The sequence below is a fragment of the Heptranchias perlo genome, unplaced genomic scaffold (assembly GCF_035084215.1).
Source record: "Heptranchias perlo isolate sHepPer1 unplaced genomic scaffold, sHepPer1.hap1 HAP1_SCAFFOLD_43, whole genome shotgun sequence".
NCBI classification, from domain to species: Eukaryota; Metazoa; Chordata; class Chondrichthyes; order Hexanchiformes; family Hexanchidae; genus Heptranchias; species Heptranchias perlo.
Window position 1 is genome coordinate 4,083,848 of NW_027139442.1, and position 20,886 is coordinate 4,104,733.

Here is a 20,886-nt window from a genome sequence, read left to right on the forward strand (position 1 = left end):
TGAGTTTAGAAGTTTGAGGGGTGATCTGATCCAGATATTTAAAATTATAAAGGGATTCGATAGAGTAGAAATAGAAATGCACATTTTTCACCAGCGGGGGGCGGGTGGGGGAGGGGGAGTTGGGCTTCAATCTCTTCAAGGGAGGGTGTCTCTTAAAATCTCTTGAAGGTAGCCGGTACCTGTTACTTGCTAATAATAAGTCTGCTGTCTGCATGGAGATTAGACATCAGACATGTAAAGCACAGATGCTTTACCCTATGTTATCCTAACCCTATGTTTACAAACTGACGAGTTGTGTCAAAACATTGAATAAAGCTTGCACACTACTAAATCCCACATCCTCCAATATGTATGCCAGACCTCTCCAATCTGAGCCTGCAAGAGTGCGTGCACCAAGGCTCTCTGCTGATGCACCTTGGTGCAGGTGGTAGGCAGAAGAAGGGACATCCTATATCCGCAGGGGGGTGGAGGGTTCAAGACGGCCTCCAGACAAATGCCCAAAAGTCAGTGGGAGGCAGCAGGGGATGAAGTCCATGCCAGGCGAACAGAATAATGAACATGCAGGAAGAAGTTCAATACTTTGACACGAGTGGTCAAGGTGAGTAAGGTCAACTGTCAAGTGACGGCTCCTACCAACTGCACCAGGCACTGCACCCATCATCACCCACATACCAACAAACTATTTCAATCAGTACTCAACCCTTCCAGTCAGATGCTTCCTCTCACCCTTACACATTACCACTGTTGCAAGCGACAGTACATACACACTGGTAGCTATTCAACCATGACAGGCACATCACCCAGATACAGGTGCCGCTTTCTTGCAATAGAAGTTGGCGCATAAAAGGAGGCAATAAGTGGAAGTGTCATTTAGCCCCTCGAGCCTGTTCCACCATTTTATGAGATCATGGTGGACCTGTGACATAACTCCATATACCTGCCTGAGCCCCATATCCTTTAATACCCTTGGTTCACAGAAATCTATCAATCTCAGATTTAGAATTCACAATTGAGCCTGCATTAACTGCCATTTGCAGAAGAGTGTTCCATACTTCTCTGAACCTTTGCGTAAAGAAATGTTTCCGAACTTCACTCCTGCAAATCCTGGCTCTAAATGTTAGGCTATGTCCCCGCATTGTGGTATTCAAGCATAGGAGATCTCCAAAAACAGTAACAAATGCATCAGCAGCTAGAATCAATAATCCAGCCGCTAGCCTGTACATCCTGCATGGTCCATTTAAAAAGCGCTGGTCGGGGGTCCTCCAGGCACGCGAAGACATGTTCAGATGGTCATGGGTACGATTGCATTGAGTTGAACCTTAAGTTCCAAAATGGTGTCTATCACTTTAAATCAGCGTTGCAGGCGGATTGTATCCATTTTCTTCTTACTTTACATGCTGCCGGCGTTCGGTATTTGCGCACGTGCTAATATCTAGTCCAAGATGGCGACCGGTACACGTCACGCAGGGAATGTGCGCACGCAGCCAAGACGCTATCTTGGCACTTCGAGAGGTCACGCAGCGCAGAAACAACGGGCGCTGCACGCCCATTTTTTAGCCCATTGTGTTTAAAAGAAAGCTGATTTATTTGACACTTTTACAGAATACCAAATTCGAGCCCAGTTAAAGGGATTATTAACATCAGAAACAAACCCCAACCGTCAGAATGAACGTCCTGGATGTGATTAACAGCAGAGTCCAACCCCTGGAGTCACTCATGAACTCTCTGGTGTCTCAGCAGGTGGGATGTTCGAGTGAATCCCTTCCCACACACAGAGCAGGTAAACGGCCTCTCCCCAGTGTGAGTGCGTTGTGTCTCAGCAGATCCCCCATTAATTTAAAGCTCATTTCACAGTCAGAACATGTAAAGCGTCTCTTATCAGTGTGAGCAATTTGGTGTTCAATGAGGCTGGATGACTGAGTGAATTCCTTCCCACACACAGAGCAGGTAAACGGCCTCTCCCCAGTGTGAGTGCATTGGTGTCTCAGCAGATCCCCCATTCTTTTAAAGCTCATTTCACAGTCAGGACATTTAAAAAGTCTCTTACCAGTGTGAACAAGTTGATGTTCAATGAGGTGGGATGAACGACTGAATCTCTTCCCACACATGGAGCAGGTGAATGGCCTCTCCCCAGTGTGAACTCGCTGGTGTGTAAGCAGATGGGATGACTGAGTGAATCTCATCCCGCACTCAGTGCAGGTGAACGGCCTCTCCCCAGTGTGAACTCGTTCGTGTGTGAGCAGGTGGTATGACTGAGTGAATCCCTTCCCACACAGTGCAATTAAACGGCCTCTCCCCGGTGTGAACTTACTGGTGTGTTAGCAGGTGGGATGATCGAGTGAATCCCTTCCCACACTCAGTGCAGGTGAACGGTCTCTCCCCAGTGTGAACTCGATGGTGTTTCAGTCGGCTGGATGACGCATTCAATCCCTTCCCACAAACGGAGCCGGGGAACGGCCTCGCCCCAGTATGTCTGCGTCGATGAGTTTCCAGCTGGGACGGGTAATTGAATCCCTTCCCACAGTCCCCACATTTCCACGGTTTCTCCATGGTGCGGCTGTTCTTGTCTCTTTCCAGGTTGGACGATCAGTAGAAGCCTCGTCCACACACAACACATGTATGGTTTCGCCCTGCTGTGAATGGTGTGATGTTTTTTTCAGACTGTGTAACTGGTTAAAGCTCTTTTCACAGTCAGTGCACTGGAACACTTTCACTCGGGTGTGTGTTTCTCGGTGCTTTTCCAGTTAAACTGATATTTGAAATCTTTTCCCACAGACAGAACAGACAAACATTTCTCCTTCTATATTCAAAGCCCGATGATCTTCAGGTGCTGGTGAATTGAGTGACTGTCAGATCTTGACGTGATGTTTGGATTGAGTTTCCCGTCTGCAAATACTCGCCTTCTAACACTCTGTAAAAGGAGTTTACATTGTGAACAGAGGATAGAAATTCAGAACAGGCAATTCTAGTTTCTATGGAACATTCTTCCCGCTCATTCCCCCAGAATGTAAATCCCCGTCCCACACACTCACCCTCCTCCCTCTGCAGAAATCCAAATCTCCAAAACTTTTTCTTCTATTTAAGTTTTTTTTTTCTCCACTCTGACAGCCTTGACTCTGACTGGGTTCAATTCTAAACTCACCTGTTCCCCTTTCTCTCCTGCCCTGATGGTCCTGTCTCTGACTGGGTTCAGTTCTACACTCAAAGGTTCCCCTCCCTCTCCTCCCCTGAAGGTGTTGACTCCGGCTGCTTTCAGTTCTACACTCACTGGTTCTCCTCCCTCTCCTCCCCTGAAGGTGCTGGCTCTGACTGGGTTCAGTTCTACACTCACTGGTTTCTCTCCCTCTCCTCCCCTGAAAGAGTTGACTCTGGTTGGGTTCATTTCCATATTCACTGGTTCCCCTCCCTCTGTTCCCCTGAAGGTGCTGGCTCTGACTGGGTTCAGTTCTACACTCACTGGTTCACTTCCCTCTCCTCCCCTGAAGGAGCTGATTCTGGCTCGTTTCAGTTCCACATTCACTGGTTTCCCTCCCTCTTCTCCCCTGAAGATGCTGACTCTGGCTGGGTGTATATCCTCGACCCCTCATTTCGATACCATGTCCCTCCCTATTGCTGCCTGTAAGCAGTCCATCTGTGATATCTCCCAATTTTGGCGATGGACTCTCTCTGACCAGTCACCATTTCTCCTCCATTTAAAGACGGTCACTGATCTGTCACTATTTCTCCTTCATTTGCATATTCTCCCTGACCAGTCATCATTTTTCCTTCATTTACAGACACTACCTGGCCAATCTCCATTTCTCCTTCATTTACAGACACTCCCTGACCAGTCACCACCTTTCTCAGCATCTCCCTCGTCCGTTCACTTGTGAACAAGGCCCTTGCCTTCCACAGCCTTATTGCGGATGGCTGCTATTGGCAACATATGAACAGCAGTCGGCCATTCAGCCCCACGATCCTGTTCCGTCATTTAATTAAATCATGGCTGATCTGTATCTTAACTCTATCTACCCTACTTGGTATCATAACCCCTTAATACTCTGGCAAAAAAAAATGTGTCAATTTCAAATTTACAATTGACCCCCAGCTTCAACAGCTTTTTGGAGTGAAGAGAGTTCCAGATTTCCACTCCCCTTTGTGTGAAGAATTGCTTCCTGACATCACCCCTCAATGGCCTCGCTCTAATTTTAAGGTGATCCCCACCTTGTTCCAGACTCTCGCACCAGAGTAAGTGGTTTCTCTCGAAATACCCTATCCAATCCTTTAATCTTCTTAAATAACTCAATTAGATCACCCCTTAATCTTGTATATTCAAGAGTCTATGCAATCTGTCCTCATCTTTTACGTAAGTGATCTCTGCAAGTGCAGGACAGAAATTCAGAACAGAAAGTTTTAGTTTCTGTGGAACATTATTTTCTCCCTTGCCCCTATTAAGCTTTAAATCCTCCGTCCCACACACTCTCCCTCCTTGCCCCTATTAAGCTGCAAATTCCCCGTCCCACACACTCTTCCTCCTTGCCCCTGTTAATCTGTAAATCCATGGCCCCACTCACACTCCCTCCTTGCCCTCATTAAGCTGTTAATCCCCCGTCCCACACATTCCCTCCTTGCCCCTATTAAACTATAAATCCCAGTCCCACACACTCCCTCCTTGCCCCTATTAAACTGTAAATGCCCCCTCCCACACTCTCTCTCCTTGCCCCTGTTAAGCTATAAATCCTCCGTCCCACACACTCTCCCTCCTTGCCCCTGTTAAGCTGTAAATGCCCCGTACCACACTCTCCCTCCTTGCCTCTGTTAAGATGTAAATCCCCCGTCCCACACTCTCCCTCCTTGCCCCTGTTAAGATGTAAATCCCCCGTCCCACACTCTCCCTCCTTGCCCCTGTTAAGATGTAAATCCCCCGTCCCACACTCTCACTCCTTGCCTCTGTTAAGATGTAAATCCCCCGTCCCACACTCTCCCTCCTTGCCCCTGTTAAGATGTAAATCCCCCGTCCCGCACTCTCCCTCTTTGACACGTCCTCGCTGTTTGAAATCCAGATTCATCGCAGCCTCTATTTTTCTCCCTTTCTCTCCTGAAGGTGCTGCGTGATGGTGGGTTTCGGGCCCAGTCACTGTTTGCCCTCCAGTACCCGGCCAAGTGGTAATTCTGCACCTGTGAGCCTTTACGGCGAGCTGTCGGTATTTCTAACATGGGCAGCAGCACAGGCACCGTCCCTGTCTGATTCTGTTCTGCAAAGCTGAGGCCAACGGGAGGAGATCAACAACAACCTGCATTTACACTGGTTGGAGTCTCAGCAAGACCGAGTGCGGCTCAGGCCCCGAATCAGCGCCGGGGTGCCCAGCGGACGGGCGGGCGTCCCCGGGCTCCATCAAACCCCTCTTCCAGCCCCTCCCCCGTCCTATCCGCCGCTTCCCGGTTTTTTCTCCCGTTTCCACCGAGTCCGACTCGCGACAAGCGACAGGGCCGAGGCGCTGTGGAATGCAAGGCGGGCCTGGAAGCATGCGCAGTCTGATCAGGAAATGAGCACCTTTTTAGAGACAGAGGGGTTTCTGGGGTGCGGGGGATTGTGGGGCCTGCGGCCGCCATTACTCGCCGGGTGTTGGTCAGTGTTTTATTACCCGCGACTCCCACAGAACAGTGTCGAGAAACACAGACTGAGGAATTCAGAACGGGTTTGCTGAACAGACACTGACCGTACAATGTAGAACAGTGTTTCTCAAACTGGTTTCCTCGCGAGCCAGTGGAAGAAAAACACTTCCCCCAGGGACCCAAAACAATAATATCTTCTGACTGGAGTTTTCATCAAATCCCAATAAAGGTGAATCCATGCTCGCTCTTCACTTCACTTGATTCAACTTCAAGTCACAACTTAAATTAAACACGACGTTGCTTGAATTTTTTTTAAATACAGTATAAATACAGTAAAAAAAAAGTATGGTTGAGTTTCATTACTTAATGTGAGGGGTGGGTCTGCCTGTTGGTCATGATGTCGTTCCAATCTGGATCACAAGATGAAAGCGCCACACGCATATCAGGTGCGCTGCTAAGCCGGTTTCTTTCTCTTGTTCTCAAAGTCGAAAATCCCAGTTCGCACATGTAGGTTGTTGTGAACGGCCGCAATAACAGAACACTAATCTTACTCAACAGAGGATATTCTTTGAAAGCACTGATCGAAAAAGATGACAAACTGAATGACTTGTGGCGTGTTTTCACTGTGCTCACAGGTGAGTCGCATCAGCTCGTTTTCTTGCTCAGGAATCAAGTTTAGCTTCATTATTAATTCAGGATTTTCGAAAGCAAAAAGGATCTTTCACCCAACGCTTTTCCATCAAATTTTCAAATCCCTCTGCAGGGGAGTAGTGATCAAAATGTTCAGACAGAGCAGCGAGATGTAACTGTATGATACATTTCATTTCATTCCCTTTATCTTCATTGATGCTGTTCTCTCCACCCCAGAGGGCTGTGGATGCTCAGTCGTTTAGTGTATTCAAGATTGAGTTTGATGGATTTTTGGACCAGGCAATCAAGGGATATGGGGATAGGGCGGTAAAGTGGAGATCAGGTACAAGATCAGCCATGAACTATTGAATGGCGGAGCAGGCTCGAGGGGCCGTATGGCCTCCTCCTGCTCATATTCCTTATGTTCTTATTCTGCCAGAGGTGCGGTGCCCAGAACTGAACACAGTACTCTAAATGAGGTGTAACCAGAGCTCTGTATAACTGTGACAAAACTTCCACTCCTTTTTATTCCGGATCCCTTGAGATAATAATCAAAATTGCATTGCCATTTTAACTTTTTTTGCACCTTTTCGTGAATTCTGCACTTGCTCATCCGCAGTTCCTAGTTTCTTGCCATTTAGAAAATACTCTGATCTATCTTTTTTATGGTCCAAGGTGGATGACCTCACACGTCCCCACGTTGAACTCCATCTGCCACAGTTTTGCCCACTCAATGAATCTATCAGTGTCCCTTTGCAACTTTCTGCTCCCATGCTTACTGTGCCACATAACTTAGTGTCGTCAGCATACTTGGATATAAGGCTCTCGACAAAAGAACGTAAGAAATAGGAGCAGGAGGAGGCCATACGGTCCCACGAGCCCTCTCACCCATTCAATCAGATCAGGGCTGATCTCCGATCTCAACTCCATTTTCCCGCACGATCCCCATATCCCTTGATTCCCCGAGATTCCAAAAATCTATCGATCTCAGCTTTGAATATACTCAACCACTGAGCGTCCACAGCCCTCTGGGGTAGAGAATTCCAAAAATTCACAGCCATTTGAGTGCAGAAATGTTTCCACATGTCGGACCTAAATGGCCGACCCCTTATCTTTTGACTATGAGCTCCAGTTCTTGACTCTCCAGCCAAGGGAATCAGCCTCTCAGCATCTACCCTGTCAAGCCGTCTAAGAATGCTGTACATTTCAATGAGATCACCTCTCATTCTTCTATCTCCACAGAATATAGGCCAATTTTACACAATATTTTCTCATACTACAATTGCAGAAAGACCTCCTTACTCTTATATTCCAACACCCTTACAATAAAGGCGTCCATATCATTTGCCTTCCTCACTCCGATTGGACCCTTTGTAGCCCACTATTTCCAGCATGTTTATCCTCTATTCCTTCTTTTGGGAAAAGAAATGAAGGCTGAAATCCTTTTAATATAATTACACCCGTTTATGTTTTGGAAACAATATCCAACGGAACTGCATCAAATTCGATTGCAAACTTAAGAGTTTCTGAAGGAAACAAACTAATGAAATACACTTAATTGCGATGACCGGGAATCGAAACCGAATCAACTGCTTGGAAGGCAGCTATGCTCACCACGATACCACCATGGCTGACAATGCACAATACTAAAATAGTTGCTAAACTTCAGACCCTGAACAGACGCTGCCGGCTGTTGGATTTTGTTCTTCATTTGAACAATTTCTGACAGATCCTTTCTCGCTCTGTTGCAGTACCCGTCTCCGCCCAATAGATGACGCCAACCCCCAATCAATGGAAATTACACAACAGCCAGTAATCCTTCAGCTGAAATCGGCCGCATTAACCATTCATTGAGGTTGAATAATTATATTAAATGATTCCGGAGACCTGACTACCAACTGAGCACGACTGGCTGCTTAATATTCAAGTCTATAAGATCTTTAGAAAGGACAGAGAAGTAGGAAAAGGAGGGGGAGCAGCAACATTGCTCAAGGAAAATATTACAGCAGTTGAAAAGACAGAATATAAATGAGGGCGAGCGGGCAGTGTAAACACTCTGAGTGAGACCCATCACAAATGCTCCCACTGTATTCATCCAGAAGGAGTAAGAAGTGTGAGTGCAGGAGGATTTCTTTATTCGTTGCGAAAGTATTTGTGAGATTGTGGAAATGTCTGGAAGAGGAAAAATCTTCGGTAAAGCTCGGGCCAAGGCCAAGTCTCGCTCATCCAGGGCCGGAATGCAGTTCCCTGTGGACCGTGTTCACAGGCACCTGCGAAAGGGGAACTGTGCTGAAAGTGTGGGTACCGGAGCCCAGGTCTATCTGGCTGCTGTGCTCGAGTATCTGACGGCTGAAATCCTCGAGCTGGCCGGCAACGCGGACCGCTACAAGAAGAAGACCCGAATCATCCCCAGACACCTGCAGCTGGCCATTCGCACCGACGAGGAGCTCAACAAGCTGCTGGGACGGGTGACCATCGCTCAGGGTGTTGCCAGATATCCAGGCCTTGCTGCTGCCGAAGAAAACCAGCATTGTCAGCTCCAAGAGCTAGTAATGCGGCCAAGATTTAATCTGATAACCAAAAGGACAGGACGAACCTCATTGAAATCTTTGAAGAAGGAACAGAAAGTGAATACAAGTTTAATACAGTAGATGCAAAAGATTTCGATTTTCCGAAGGCCTTCGATAAGGTACCGCATTATAGACTCATGGCTAAGTTCAGAGCACGTGGAGTCAGGGGACAGGTGGCAGAATGGATAGTAAGTTGGCTACAAAACAGAAAACTGAGAATAGAGGTTAAGGGCAGCTACTCAGACTGGCAAAAGATGGGAAGTGATGTTCAAGTTGCTGGGACCACTGTTCTTCACAATTTACATTCACAATTTGGATTTGGGAATGGGAATTACAACTCCAAAATTTGTGGACGACACCAAATTGGGGGATGTAGTTAATACAAAGGAAGAATGCATCAAAATGGAAGAGGACATTAATAAACTTGCAGAATGAAGAATAAGGAGGTCACACACTGCTTGAATAATAAGAGTCTAAACGGGATAGAGGAGCAAAGGGATCTGGTGGTACAGATATACAAATTACACAAAATAGCGACGCAGGTCAATAAGGTCATAATAAGGAAACTTAAAAACTATGATTCACTTCTAGAGAGATAGAATTGAAAAGCAAAGAAGTTATCTTAAATTTGTATGGGACCTTGGTTAGACCAAACTTGGAGTATTGTGCACAGTTCTGTTCTCCACATTATAGAACGGACGGAGATGGATTGGAGAAGGTGCAAAACCGATTCTCATGATACGAGAAATGAGAGGATATTCTTATCAGGAAATGGTGAACAGACTGGGGGTGTTTTCTCTGAAAAGAGAAGGCTGAGGGGTGACCTGATAGAGGTCTTCCGATCGGGTTTCATAGGGTAGACATAGAGAAAATGTTTCCACTTGTGGGGAGTCCAAAGCTAGAGGCAATAAATATAAAAAGTCGCTAATAAATCCAATGGGGAATTCACGAGAAACTTATTTACCCAAATAGTGGTTAGAATGTGGAAATGACTACCACAAGCAGCAGTTCAGACAAATAGCACAGGTCCATTCAAGGGGAATCTAGTTTAACACACGAGGAAGAAAAGAATGGAAGGGTATTCTGAAAGGGTTATATGAATTAGGGAGGGAGGTGGCTCGCGAGGAGCATTAACGCCGGCACAGAGCAGTTGGGCCGAATGGCCTGTTTCTGTCCCGTAGTTTCGATGTAACTCGATGTAAAGGCTCTTTTCAGAGCCACCCACAGTATGTGTGAAAGGGCTGGTTACTGTCTGAGGGAGACGCTGATATCATGCTACCAGTGTTGCATTGAGCTGCTTTTGTCCCATTGTAGACGAGATGAGGTGTTAATGGGACGGGATTCGGGGAACCGAAAACAGTCCGGTACTTTAAACGGTGACTTATGGACCCCAGACCACACATCACCAGATTTCTTGTATTTATTTAAACTACTTGCCATGCTGGGCTCGTTAAGCATCACCAGAACTGCTCGACGAACCTTTCTACATCTGTGGGATTCAGCGCTTCGCTCCGTTTCTGTTCTATTTTGTTGGATTGTTTACATAACGCATCAAACACACTGGAGAATCACTGAGATCCAGCTCTGAACAGAAACAAATAACAGTGAACGGCCTGGTGCCCAGGAGATCAGAAACATTACTTCGCCTGTTAATAACTAAACCGTGTTTCGAGTCCACCTACCAGCGTTGGTTCCATATGGGGGATTAAACAGAGAAAGCTGGAGGGGAGGAGTCAGAGTGTCCGACAAAGCGGAGAGCGGCCTCTGATCTTCCAGCTCCACCTTCAGCTTTCTCCACCTGCCAATTTCAAACCGTTTATCGATAATAGAACCGAAACTCAGCGCTCCGCACAAACCCTTACAGACTCGGGCTTCATATTCAAGTATTTCCAGAAACCCGGAGCTTTTAAATAAGCCCCCTTACAATTAACAGTCAGTAACATTCCTGCCGAAATACAGTCCCTTCGATAACAAGTCAACCCGCCTCCTTCCATTTCAGTCCCAGGCCCGATTCTATCTCCCCACACATCGCCTCCCAGACGGGTTCAGCAGTTTACAAACACTTTATTCCAGCTGATTTGGAGAATCTCGTGTGTTTGGGTTTGAGTTGTGACGCTGAGTTTCTCCACCAGTGTTACCGTCTCACAGACTCACTGAATCTGTGAAAAGAAAATGACCGTGAACTGTTACTGGAGCCGAACACATCCCCAGTTACAGTGAGGCCCGGACACCCCATTCTCTCTGTTTTATATCAGACAATATCCCACCTTCATTTCCAGCGCAAGAGAGAGACAAACACACTCTGTCAGCCTTACACTTCCTATCAGTGTGCTCATAACAAGCTCAATAGCAGTATCCACCTTAATATACAGCACCAGAGAGAGAGAGTGCGATAGACACGGTGAGAGAGAGCGGAGAGACAGAGTGCCATTATATCAGTTACAGGCTGACCTGTAAAGTTTAGCTTTATCCAGAAAAAAACCTATTGGAGAGAGAGAAGATGTAATCTCATCTCTCACTGATATTGTACCAGAGACAGAAACACTAATAATCGCAAACTCAGGGACAATGCAGAGAGTGACAAAAACAATGGGACACATTTAACACTCTCTTGCCTGTTGTACTATATTCGGTTTTGCAGCACAGGGACGTTCGGTGTTACACTCAGCAATCGAGAGTTTGACTCTGATTAAATTAATCTGGGACTGGTGCTGTCAGATATTAATCCAACACGGTGCCAACAGACACACCGACTCACACTTTCCTCACATGTTTCTCCAGGATTGGTTTCAGAAAACCTCCCTCCATTTTCGTAGCCACGCATCAGTTTTATCAGGAAAGAGTCCAGGAAAGAATGGAATCCACATGCTCATTTCACAGCCGCCCACATTATCTCTGAAAGGCTCTTTACCATCAGAAGATACCGAGAGAAACAGCACGGATGGAAACATCTAGTTTTGGTTTCCAGCGTTAGGCACTGGTCCCATCTGTTTCCCATTCTGGTGCCTGTTCCTGCACTGCCTGTGGACCCCATTCCCTATGACCTTTCCCCAGCCCCACTTCCTTTGCTCAGACTCTGAAAAAATTCCAATTGGCGAAAGATTGCATCGATTTTTGTATTGGGAATTAAGCCAGATATCTGCGCATGCGTGACTCAGCCCCGCCCCCAGCGCTGATTGTTGGTGATCAGAAGAGCGCATGCGCGCTCCCCTCCCACAGTTCGTCCTGTGGGCACCATTCCCTCAGTGAGCGGAAGAAGATGGTTGAAAACAGCCGGGAATGGAGAGATCACGGCTCCCGGGGGAAGGGAGCAAAGAACAGCCTCGTTACAGCAGCTCATCGCTTCAGGACCGTGTCCGCAGATGAGCTCAGAGATCGGCATTGAATCCGGGGGAAGGGCAGGGGGAGTCTGGGGGCTGTTTTTAAGAGGCGGAGTCGATCAGGAAGTGTTCCCGGAATTAGGAGTGAGTGGGGTGGGGGGGGGAAGAGAGAGGTCATTCTCTGGCTTTGTATGTACAGGGTGTGTCCAGGGTAAGGGAGACAGAATGGGAAGAACCTGCTATTTAAAATCATTGCTGCTTTCTCTCCCCAAACCAGGAGTGAATGTTCCTGGTTTAGTTCCAGTCTCACCCTGAATATTGTTTTTGGACAGTGAAGAGTGGAAACAGAGCCGGACAGTAAGGATGTGGGGAATTATACAAAGAGCATCTATTGCAGGCACCAGGTGAGAAGTGTGAAGGACACATTTTAAACATTGGTTGTTTGGTTTCGGTTGAACTGTTCGTCCCATGGGAGAGGGGATTAGAAACCTGACCTGTACAAAGGTCCCTGCCCCATCGGGCAGTCCCATTCATGAATCAGTGGAGGCGTTGGGTTGTGTCTGGATGTCATTAAATTGTTCTAAAACACCTGGTTTGTAGAAGCTGAGTGTTGCAGTACTGCAGTGGAATCAGACACTGACACTGTTTGCATGGCTGGTTTTCATAATGATTATTAACAGAGATTAAATTGATCACTTTTGTATTTTCTACCTCATGTCTTCTTGAATTACAAGAAATACGTTTTCTTTCTACAGGCAAATCTTTGAAGGACCCAGAATAAATGTAATGTTCCCTCCACTCGAGGCACAAGGAACAGTGCAGCCAGCTTCTCACATACAGTAGGTACATTATCACACACAGAGCACAGAGGCAACGCAGGTCATCAGTTCCTCAGTCTCAGACAGTAGAAGTAGTCAGTCCCACACTGATCCCAAGTACCACAGACACACTTTCAATTCAACAGTCAGTGGAGGAGAGGCAGACGTTGTTTCTATTTCACCCCAACTCAGAACAACTGCCAGGTAGATCCACAATTCCCAGTCCAATATCACACCCACCATCAGATTGAAAGGCACTGTGTCAATTTCCCAATAGTGTGGTCGAAACTAGAAATTAAATCACAGATAGAACTGACACACGGTGCCCGATTGAAAGATACAGCATTAGCCCCATTAATTTAATCCAAGATTCATCTCAAATAACAAGTAGCACTCACACACATTATGACATTAAAAGATGCAGTATCCATCCCAATTATGTAACCTGAGATACAAATTACATACAAGTCCAAAACTCACTTACAGTATCAGAGTGAGAGATGCTGAAAGATAGCATAACCTGAGAAAAAAAATCAGATACCAGTTCAGAACTCACCCATTTTATGAAACTGAAAGTTACAATTTCAATTCGATTAGACCCAGAGCAACACATTGCATAGAAGTGCTAAAGTCTCGTACAGTGACACCCTGAAAGATACTGTATCAATTCCATTAGTGCAGACTGAGCTACATATTATATACCAATACAAAAAACTGATACAGATTCAGACTGAAATATGCAGTATTCCATCCATGCAGACTGAGCTACACATTATATACAAGTTCCATATACAGTATCAGAGAGTGATGGAAATGGAATGAATGTCTCACTCACATACAGAACCAGAGACTGACAGATATGGAATAAATCCCAATTGCACACATGGTGCCAGGGACTGACAGGAACAGAATGAAACTCATTCACATATAGTACCAGGGACTGACATTTATTGAATGAATCCCAAACTCACACACAGTACCACAGGCTGACAGATACAGAATGAATCACAATGTACCACAGTCAGACAAATACAGAACGAATCTCACAGTCAAATTGCTGAAGACTGAGTTACACATAACATGCCAGTCCAAAAATCTTATAGTGTCAGATTGAAATATAATGTAACAATTCCATTAGTGCAGACTGAACCAAACATTATTTAGAAGTCCAACAATGTCATACCATATCAAACTCAAAGATACAACATCAATTCCATTCGCATGTACTGAGCTACATGTTACAAACCAGTCTAAAAATCTCATACAGTATCAGACTGATAGATACATTGTCAATTCTAAGAGTCAGGCTGAGCTACATATTACATTCCAGTCAAAAAATCTCATACATGTCAAACTGAGATACAGAATAAATTCCATTATTATAGACTGAGCGACACATTATATACCAGTTAAATAATTTCACCATGATCAGTTTGAAAGGTATATTGTCATTCAAAACAGAGCTCAGGGATTTAGATGTCACACCACTCCAAAACTCACACACTGTTTGATTGAAGAAAATCCAAAAGTATATCAATATTTACAAATTAAACACTCGATAAAAAATTGCATATGATTTAAAGTATTAAAGATATAGTTTCAAATACAAATAATGCAAACTGAAATAAGAATACAGAATGAATTCAGAATTGCACATTGTCTCAGAGAATGAATTGCAGAATGATTCTCACACTGAGATAAAATAGCAGAGAATGGCAGATACAGAATGAATTCCACACTCTCAGAGAGCACCAGAGACTGACAGATACAGAATAAACCCCACACTCATGTATCATTCTAGACACAGACAAATTAAGAATGAACACCACACTCACATACAGTACCAGAGAAAGACAGAAACTGAATAAACCTGACACTCGTATACAGTACCCGTGACAGACAAATACTGAATAAACCCCACACACGCAGAGTACCAGAGACTGACAGATACAGAATGAATCCCACACTCATGTTCAGTTCTAGACACAGACAAATAAAGAATGAACACCACACTCACATACAGTAGCAGAGACTGACAGATAAACAATGAATCCCACACTCACACACAGTAGCAGAGACTGATAGACACAGAATGAATCCCTCACTTACACACAGTACCAGAGGCTGACAGATAGAGAATGAATCTCACACTCACACACAGCACCAGAGACTGCCAGAGACAGAATGTGCCCCACACTCAAATACAATACCAGAGAATGATAGATACAGAATGACTCAAACACTCACATACAGTACCAGAGACAGACAGACACACAACGAATCCCACACTCACACACAGTACCAGAGACTGACAGATACAGAATGAATCCCACACTCACACAGAGTACCAGAGACTGACAGATACAGAATGTACCCCACACTCAAATACAATACCAGAGAATGATAGATACAGAATGACTCAAACACTCACATACAATACCAGAGACAGACAGACACACAATGAATCCCACACTCACACACAGTACCAGAGACTGACAGATACAGAATTAATCCCTCACTCACAGAGAGTACCAGAGACTGACAGATACAGAATGTACCCCACACTCAAATACAGTACCAGAGAATGATAGATACAGAATGAATCCCACACTCTCACACAGTACCAGAGACTGACAGATACAGAATGAATCCCAGACTCAAATACAGTACCAGAGAATGATAGATACAGAATGAATCCCACACTCACACACAGTACCAGAGACTGACAGATACAGAATGAATCCCACACACACATACCGTACCAGAGAATGACAGATACAGAATGAATCCCAGATTCACAGACAGCACCAGAGACTCACAGATACAGAATACACCCCACACTCATGTACAGTGTCAGAGACAGATGATACAGGATCAACCCCACACTCGAATACAGCATCATAGACAGAGAGATACCGAATAAACCCCACATTTATATACAGAAACAGAGACTGACAGATAAAAAATAAACCCCACACTCATGTAAAGTATCAGAGACAGACAGATACAGAATAAACCCCACACACACACAGTACCAGAGACAGTCAGACACAGAATGAATCCCACACTCACACACAGTACCAGAAGCAGTCAGATACAGAATAAATCCCACATTCACATAGAGCACCAGAGAAAGACAGAAACAGAATAAAACTGACACTCGTATACAGTACCCGTGACAGACAAATATTGAATAAACCCCACACACGCAGAGTACCACAGACTGATAGGCACAGAATGAATCCCACACTCATGTTCAGTTCTAGACATAGACAAATAAAGAATGAACACCACACTCACATACAGTACCAGAGACTGATAGATACAGAATGAATCCCACACTCACACACAGTACCAGAGACTGACAGATACAGAATAAATCTCACACTCACATACAGTACCAGAGACTGACATACACAGATTGAATCTCACGCTCACACACAGTACCAGAGACTGACAGATACAGAATAAATCACAAATTCACACACAGTACCAGAGACTGACAGATACAGAATGAAGCCCACACCCACACGCGGTACCACTGATTGACAGGTACAGATTGATGACCCTGCACACACACAGTACCAGAGACTGACAGATACAGAATGAATCCCACACTCACATACAGTACCAGAAACTGACAGATTCAGAATGAATCCCACTCACATGCGGGACCGGAGACTGACAGATACAGAATTGCTGCTTTACTCGGTCATCATCCTTTGAATCTGATGGGGAAATTGAAAGAAAGTCAGTGAAACTGCTCCATTTTAATGTTTGTCTCTGACGAATTTACTGCCCAATAAATTGAACACGGGTCCGGGGTCCGTTCAATTCCCTTTTGCTTTGCTCTCCCTTTCATTCAGATTCACACCGCCCCCGGTTTTCCTGTTCACCACCACTTTCAGGTCTAAGAATCAGTATTCAGTTCCTTCCTCTTTCTCACTGTGGAGCCAATCTCTTAAATAATTAATTACTGATATTAATATCCCGCATATTAGCAGCACGTTCCCCGCAGTGCCTCAATCCAGAATGAAAGTCTTGGAGAAAAGAATCGGCTCATTTTAAGGCTTCGTCCATGATTCCGTTTTCAGGACACACGGTTCCTGTTCAGTCCCGGCAACGGAATCAATTGATAGCTTGGAATTTGTTATTTTTGCAGGTTGAAGTGAAATCTGTCCAAAACAGCAATCTATGATTGGGATTATATTCCGCAAGTTATAGACAATGTGTTTTTGAAACAGCGCTCGGAATTTGGGACGTGTAATACGGAATAACATTATTACAAAGAGATTTTAAGTCTTTGTGTAAAAACGACATGTCCGAGTAATTCACTTATTTCATACACTGAAATTGGCGGCTTTTTTCAAATTTTAAAAAATCGGTCAATTGTGGCCAATAATTTGCTCCGTTTTCTTATTGTCGTCTCTCCGATTGGTTAAGGAAATTAGTTTTCAAGCAAAGTAACCAATGAGAAGTAGCCTCAGTTTAGAGCGGGGTTTGCCAGTTGGGCCTGTGGTAATTCCAGGTCCCCAATGACTGAGCTCAAACGGTTCAATTTCACAAACCCTCTCAGTATCAGTGTCAGAAACAACCGTCAGAGGGAAAATCCATATCACAAGCTGGGCCCTTATCACAGCGGCACAGTTCAACCTGTTCTCCCATGGAAACCCCCGGTCCCACATCACAACATCTGACTGATAAATAGAACCAAAACAGAGCGAATGGAGTGAAAGAACAATTCACTGAGTGGGGAATTCGGCTCGGGGTAAACTCACTTGTAACGTTCCCTGGACAATTCAGTGCACTCAATGAGGGAAATTTTCCTCAGTAACCGGTGCAGCTCGCCGCCGATACCACGTTACGTTACTGTGTGTTCCAGAAAACTCCTTATAATAAAAAAAACTATTCCGTATCCCCATTTAACTCCGCACCAGTTCCCAAGTCAGTACTCTCTCTGTGAGGCGGTGGGTGGCTCTTAGAAGAGCCTTTGTTTTGTGTCCGGTTGGAAATGGTCGAGTCGTTCAGCCGCCGAATCCATAGAGAGTGCGGCCCTGCCGTTTCAGAGCGTACACCACATCCATGGCAGTGACCGTCTTGCGCTTGGCGTGTTCAGTGTAGGTGACCGCGTCCCTGATCACATTCTCCAGGAAAACCTTCAGCACCCCGCGGGTTTCCTCGTAGATCAGACCCGAGATCCGCTTGACACCGCCACGGCGAGCCAGGCGGCGGATGGCTGGTTTGGTGATCCCCTGGATGTTATCACGAAGCACTTTCCGGTGCCGCTTGGCTCCGCCTTTGCCCAGTCCTTTGCCTCCTTTACCTCTGCCAGACATGATGATTCTTCACTCAGATCGCTGCTGAATGAAAAACCCTCGCCTTTCTTCTGTATTTATAAAGCCCGCCCCGACCTGGTTGAGAAAGGCACATTATCGGAGAGGGCGGGGAGGAGTGTTTGAATGACAGACAGAGCATGAAGTGCGGGAGGGGAGGAGACTGGCTCAGAATGACGGACAAGCGGACGTGCAACTTTTAGCTCCGCCTCCAGGAATTAGTTACGGTCCTTTTTAAAATTTTCACCAGTATAAAATGCGGAACATAAATTCGGACACAATCATTACAGACTCCGGCTTGATATTCAAGGATTGCTCGAAAAAAAAGGCGGAAAATACAATTTAAATTCAATAATTGAGGCACACTACAGTTCCAATACAATCACTATCATAACAGAATCAATCAGTGCCGCTCCGGGACCGTTGGAAGAGGGAGTTTTCTTTTTCAGATTTGTAGCTGACAGGAGGCGCCCAATAGTTCAATAAACATAAATCGGTGTGGAAGGCACTCTATACCTTTCCGTGCTTGGGTCAGTATGGGACTGGATAGAATCAGGCACTGGGATGGATGGAGACTGGTCCTGTGTGGGGACTGGATAGAATCAGGCACTGGGATGGATGGAGAATGATCCTGTGTGGGGACAGGATAGATTCAGGCACTGGGATGGATGGAGACTGGTCCTGTGTGGGGACTGGATAGATTCAGGTACTGGGATGGATGGAGACTGGTCCTGTGTGGGGACTGGATAGAATCAGGCACTGGGATGGATGGAGACTGGTCCTGTGTGGGGACTGGATTGATTCAGGGACCTGGATGGATGGAGACTGGTCCTGTGTGGGGACTGGATAGATTCAGGGACCTGGATGGATGGTGACTGGTCCTGTGAGGGGACTGGATAGATTCAGGTACTGGGATGGATGGAGACTGGTCCTGTGTGGGGACTGGATAGATTCAGGGACCTGGATGGATGGAGACTGGTCCTGTGTGGGGACTGGATAGATTCAGGTACTGGGATGGACAGAGACAGTTCCTGTGTGGGGACTGGATTCAAGGACTGAGATGGACAGAGACTTGTCCTTGGCCACTGTGTGAAGCGGAATCATAAAACTTCGCAACCTCAGCGTCCAATTTACCCTGAGATAAGCATCTGACCCCATTTCCGCTCCACCACCAAGACCGCCAACTTCCACCTCCGAAACATCGCGCGTCTCCGCCCCTGCCTCAGCTGATCTGGTGCTGAAACCCTCATCCACGCCCTTGTTACCTCCAGACTTGGCTCTTCCAATGCTCTCCTGGTCAGCCTCCTATCTGACGCCCTCTGCAAACTTCAACTCCTCCAAAACTCCGTTCCCCTATCCTAACTCCCACCAAGACCCGTTCACCTATCACCCATGTGCTCGGTAACTTACATTGACTCCCATAAGTTTAACGTAGACCGGGGATAACTGTAATTAATAGGTCAGTCTCTTCAGACAGTAACCAGCCCTTTCATAGATACAGTGGGTGGCTCTGAAAAGAGCCTTTGGGTTATCAGATTAAATCTTAGCTGCTTTATTTGCTCTTGGTGCTCACAGTGCTGGTTTTCTTCGGCAGCAGCACGGCCTGGATATTAGGCAGCACCCCGCCCTGAGCGATGGTCACCCGTCCCAGAAGCTTGTTGAGCTCCTCGTCGTTGCGGATGGCCAGCTGCAGGTGTCTGGGGATGATACGGGTCTTCTTGTTGTCCCGGGCCGCGTTGCCGGCCAGCTCGAGGATTTCAGCCGTCAGATACTCGAGCACAGCCGTCAGATAGACCGGGGCTCCGGCACCCACACGTTCAGCATAGTTCCCCTTTCGCAGGAGCCTGTGAACACGGCCCACAGGGAACTGCAGTCCAGCCCGGGATGAGCGAGACTTGGCCTTGGCCCGAGCTTTACCGCCGGTTTTTCCTCTTCCAGACATTTCCACAATCTCACAAACACTTTCACAAAGAATGAAGAAATCTTCCCGCACTCGCCCTTCTTCGACCTTCTGGAGGAGTGCAGTGGGGGCACTTGTGATTGGTCCATCTGTTCTCAATCTCATTGGTTCAACGAACAGCCAAATGAGAGAGCTGTTTTATTCACCAATCAATAGCCGGCAATGAGAAAAGGGCGGAAAATACTGAACTGAACCGTTTTATTGAAATTTGAAAAGCCCACCAATATATTTGTAACACAAGAAGCGGATTAAGTAAATAATGTCGCCTTAAGACAAAGATTTAAAAATCTCTCTCCTTTTACTCTGTTATTCCACATTTCCAGTCACAACTTCCAGAATCTTTTACATTCCGGTTAGAAGTCGCTTCATTCACCGTTCGCTTTCAATCCGGCGGGAATAAAGTCCCATTTTGTAACGGGACAGATCCCAGCTCAATCTTTGTAATAGTAACAAACCACAGATTGTGGATTGATCCCTGTTCACAGGAGCTGCAGCGCGATCGAAACCGGAGCCGAGACTCCTGGTGTAAGAAGTCGAACAGTGACAGAGCCTTTAGACTATTCTGTAGTCGGTGTGAAGTCACTTTCAGGGTTGTTGCTTTCAAGAGGATTGCGGTTCTGAAAGTGATATTCCCGAATAATGAACAAAAAAACGTGAAAA

The 20,886-nt window shown here is 45.9% G+C and overlaps 1 long non-coding RNA gene and 1 pseudogene across 1 annotated transcript; one reads left to right on the forward strand and one right to left on the reverse strand.

Annotated features, from left to right (window-relative positions):
- The first annotated feature begins 8,393 nt into the window (after positions 1 to 8,393).
- On the forward strand, positions 8,394 to 8,775 carry LOC137312399 (histone H2A-like; annotated as a pseudogene).
- Positions 8,776 to 13,864: 5,089 nt separating this feature from the next.
- On the reverse strand, positions 13,865 to 18,096 carry LOC137312410 (uncharacterized). The gene is made up of 2 exons (XR_010960721.1): positions 17,712 to 18,096; positions 13,865 to 16,661 (listed from the first exon to the last, which is right to left on the reverse strand). It is a non-coding gene; the product is annotated as an uncharacterized lncRNA (long non-coding RNA).
- Positions 18,097 to 20,886: the final 2,790 nt, after the last annotated feature.